Below are 4,176 nucleotides of genomic sequence, written 5' to 3'. Positions count from 1 at the left end.
ATTAATAAATATGTTAAAGAACGAAAAACCAAAACGTTTAAAATTGACAGAAAATATTTTCTATCACTAATTAAAAACTTGTAAAGCTTGTAGATCACAAATTAAATTTCTCGTCACTAAATTTGAAATAATTAAAGCTTGTATATTATAGGAATTGGAGATGCGGGGCATCGATCCCCGTACCTCTCGCATGCTAAGCGAGCGCTCTACCATCTGAGCTACATCCCCACACTAATAAATTAGATAAATATATGTGTTTATAAGGGCATGTGTTAAACATGGTAATTGATTTGATTCAATCTTTTAATTGGATTTGACTGGTTTGCAATTACATTCCAATTGATAACATCAATCCAATCTTAAATTATAACAGGGTAGGGTCAGAGTTTGTTGAAGAAGAAAAACAACTAGGCAATTCAAATTGTACGAACCTTGAAGAGCCTAATTATAGAAGATAACTGATTCCATAGCAGTCCCTCGCCTATATATTCTACATCAGAAAATAAAAGATGGCTAAGGCAAATGCATTTAAGCAGAATAACCAAACAGATCGAAGTACTATTGGTCAAGCAATGAATGAACTACAAGAAACTTTGAAGCCAAATACTGAATAGTGATGTTTTCACTCATAAAATTATATTCGCTTTGCACAATATATTTCCCTTTTTGAGATTAGTACGACTACCAATATGAAAAGCAATGCATTGTTTGTAATTGTAATGGCCTGCTCTCGGAAGAAAAAAGTTAATTCCAAGAAATAAGAAAGAAAAGAGTGCTTTGGTGCTTGATTTATAAATATGTTAAAGAACGAAGAACCAAAACGTTAAAAATTGATAGAAAATATTTTCCCGTCACTGACTAAAAACTTGTAGATCACAAATTAAATTTCTCGCCACTAATTTGAAATTATTCAAGCTTGTATATACAGGAATTGGAGATGCGGGGTATCAATCCCCGTACCTCTCACATGCTAAGCGAGCGCTCTACCATCTGAGCTACATCCCCATACTAATAAATCAGATAAATATATTTCTTATAAGGGCATGTGTTAAACAATGTAATTGATTTGATTCAATCTTTTAATAGTATTTGACTAGTGTGTAATTACATTCCAATTGATAACATCAATCCAATATTAAATTCTAACAGGGCAGGGTCAGAGTTTGTTGAAGAAGAAAAACAACTAGGCAACACAAATTGTACGAACCTTGAAGAGCCTAATTATAGAAGAGAACTGACTCCCTAGCAGTCCCTCGCCTTTATATTCTACATCAGAAAATAAAAAAGGCTAAGGCAAATGCAGTTAAGCATAATAACCACAAAGATCAAAGTACTATTGGTCAAGCAATGAATGAAATACAAGAAACTTTGATGCCAAATACTGAATAGTGATGTTTTCACTCATAAAATTATATTCGTTTTTCACAATATATTACCTTTTTTTGAGATTAGTCTCACTACCATCAGGAAAACCAATGCATTGTATGTAATTGTAATGGCATGCTCTAAGAAGCAAAAAGTTAATTCCAAGAAATAAGAAAGAAAAGAGTCTTTCTGTGCTTCGATTAATAAATATGTTAAAGAACGAAAAACCAAAATGTTTAAAATTGACAGAAAATATTTTCTATCACTAATTAAAAACTTGTAAAGCTTGTAGATCACAAATTATTTTTCCCATCTCAAATTTGAAATTATTAAAGCTTGTATATTACTCGAATTGGAGATGCGGGGCATCGATCCCCGTACCTCTGGCATGCTAAGCAAGCGCTCTACCATCTGAGCTACATCCCCGTGCTTATATATTTGATAAATATATTTGTTATAATGGCATGTGTTAAACAATGTAATTGATTTGATTCAATCTTTTAATAGGATTTGACTAGTGTGTAATTACATTCCAATTGATAACATCAATCCAATCTTAAATTCTAACAGGGCAGGGTCAGAGTTTGTTGAAGAAGAAAAACAACTAGGCAACACAAATTGTACGAACCTTGAAGAGCCTAATTATAGAAGAGAACTGACTCCCTAGCAGTCAGTCGCCTTTATATTCTACATCAGAAAATAAAAAAGGCTAGGGCAAATGCATTTAAGCATTATAACCACAAAGATCAAAGTACTATTGGTCAAACACTGAATGAACTACAAGAAACTTTGATGCCAAATACCGAATAGTGATGTTTTCACTCATAAAATTATATTCGTTTTTCACAATATATTACCCTTTTTTGAGATTAGTCTAGCTACCATCAGGAAAACCAATGCATTGTATGTAATTGTAATGGCATGCTCTGGGAAGCAAAAAGGTAATTCCAAGAAATAAGAAAGAAAAGAGTCTTTCTGCGCTTCGATTACTAAATATGTTAAAGAACGAAAAACCAAAACGTTTAAAATTGACAGAAAATATTTTCTATCACTAATTAAAAAGTTGTAAAGCTTGTAGATCACAAATTAAATTTCACGTCACTGATTTGAAACTTGTAAAGCTTGTAGATTACAAATTATTTTTCCCATCACAAATTTGAAATTATTAAAACTTGTATATTACAAGAATTGGAAATGCGGGGCATCGATCCCCGTACCTCTCGCATGCTAAGCGAGCGCTTTACCATCTACGCTACATCCCCACACTAATAAATTAGATAAATATATGTGTTTATAAGGGCATGTGTTAAACGAGGTAATTGATTTGATTCAATCTTTTAATTGGATTTGACTGGTGTGCAATTACATTCCAATTGATAACNTGTTGAAGAAGAAAAACAACTAGGCAATTCAAATTGTACGAACCTTGAAGAGCCTCATTATATAAGAGAATTGACTACCTAGCAGCCCTCGCCTTTACATTCTACATCAGAAAATAAAGATGGCTAAGGCAAATGCATTTAAGAAGAATAACCACACAGATCGAAATACTATTGGTCAAGCAATGAATGAACTACAAGAAACTTTGATGCCAAATACTGAATAGTGATGTTTGTACTCATAAAATTATATTCGCTTTGCACAATATATTACCCTTTTTGAGATTAGTACGACTACCCATAGGAAAAGCAATGCATTGTATGTAATTGTAATGGCCTGCTCTAGGAAGCAAAAAGTTAATTCCAAGAAATAAGAAAGAAAAGAGTGCTTCGGTGCTTGATTTATAAATATGTTAAAGAACGAACAACCAAAACGTTTAAAATTGATAGAAAATATTTTCCCGTCACTAACTAAAAACTTGTAGATCACAAATTAAATTTCTCGCCACTAATTTGAAATTATCCAAGCTTGTATATACAAGAATTGGAGATGCGGGGTATCGATCCCCGTACCTCTCGCATGCTAAGCGAGCGCTCTACCATCTGAGCTACATCCCCGTGCTAATATATCTGATAAATATATTTGTTATAATGGAATGTGTTAAACAACGTAATTGATTTGATTTAATCTTTTAATAGGATTTGACTAGTGTGTAATTACATTCCAATTGATAACATCAATCCAATCTTAAATTCTAACAGGGCAGGGTCAGAGTTTGTTGAAGAAGAAAAACAACTAGGCAACACAAATTGTACGAACCTTGAAGAGCCTAATTATAGAAGAGAACTGACTCCCTAGCAGTCCGTCGCCTTTATATTCTACATCAGAAAATAAAAAAGGCTAGGGCAAATGCATTTAAGCATTATAACCACAAAGATCAAAGTACTATTGGTCAAGCACTGAATGAACTACAAGAAACTTTGATGCCAAATACCGAATAGTGATGTTTTCACTCATAAAATTATATTCGTTTTTCACAATATATTACCCTTTTTTGAGATTAGTCTAGCTACCATCAGGAAAACCAATGCATTGTATGTAATTGTAATGGCATGCTCTGGGAAGCAAAAAGTTAATTCCAAGAAATAAGAAAGAAAAGAGTCTTTCTGTGCTTCGATTAATAAATATGTTAAAGAACGAAAAACCAAAACGTTTAAAATTGACAGAAAATATTTTCTATCACTAATTAAAAACTTGTAAAGCTTGTAGATCACAAATTAAATTTCACGTCACTGATTTGAAACTTGTAAAGCTTGTAGATTACAAATTATTTTTCCCATCACAAATTTGAAATTATTAAAACTTGTATATTACAAGAATTGGAAATGCGGGGCATCGATCCCCGTACCTCTCGCATGCTAAGCGAGCGCT

The 4,176-nt window shown here is 32.7% G+C and overlaps 4 non-coding genes across 4 annotated transcripts; all 4 read right to left on the bottom strand.

Annotated features, from left to right (window-relative positions):
- Positions 1-155: 155 nt before the first annotated feature.
- On the bottom strand, positions 156-228 carry TRNAA-AGC. The gene has a single exon. It is a non-coding gene; the product is annotated as a tRNA-Ala (tRNA).
- Positions 229-932: 704 nt separating this feature from the next.
- TRNAA-AGC lies at positions 933-1,005 on the bottom strand. Its single transcript has one exon. It is a non-coding gene; the product is annotated as a tRNA-Ala (tRNA).
- Positions 1,006-1,718: 713 nt separating this feature from the next.
- On the bottom strand, positions 1,719-1,791 carry TRNAA-AGC. The gene has a single exon. It is a non-coding gene; the product is annotated as a tRNA-Ala (tRNA).
- Positions 1,792-3,289: 1,498 nt separating this feature from the next.
- Positions 3,290-3,362, bottom strand: TRNAA-AGC. Its single transcript has one exon. It is a non-coding gene; the product is annotated as a tRNA-Ala (tRNA).
- Between the last annotated feature and the right edge of the window lie 814 nt (positions 3,363-4,176).

This window comes from Ipomoea triloba, chromosome 13 (genome assembly GCF_003576645.1).
Source record: "Ipomoea triloba cultivar NCNSP0323 chromosome 13, ASM357664v1".
NCBI classification, from domain to species: domain Eukaryota; kingdom Viridiplantae; phylum Streptophyta; class Magnoliopsida; order Solanales; family Convolvulaceae; genus Ipomoea; species Ipomoea triloba.
Note: the sequence above shows the minus strand (reverse complement) of the source record. Positions and strands in the feature narration are given on the sequence as shown.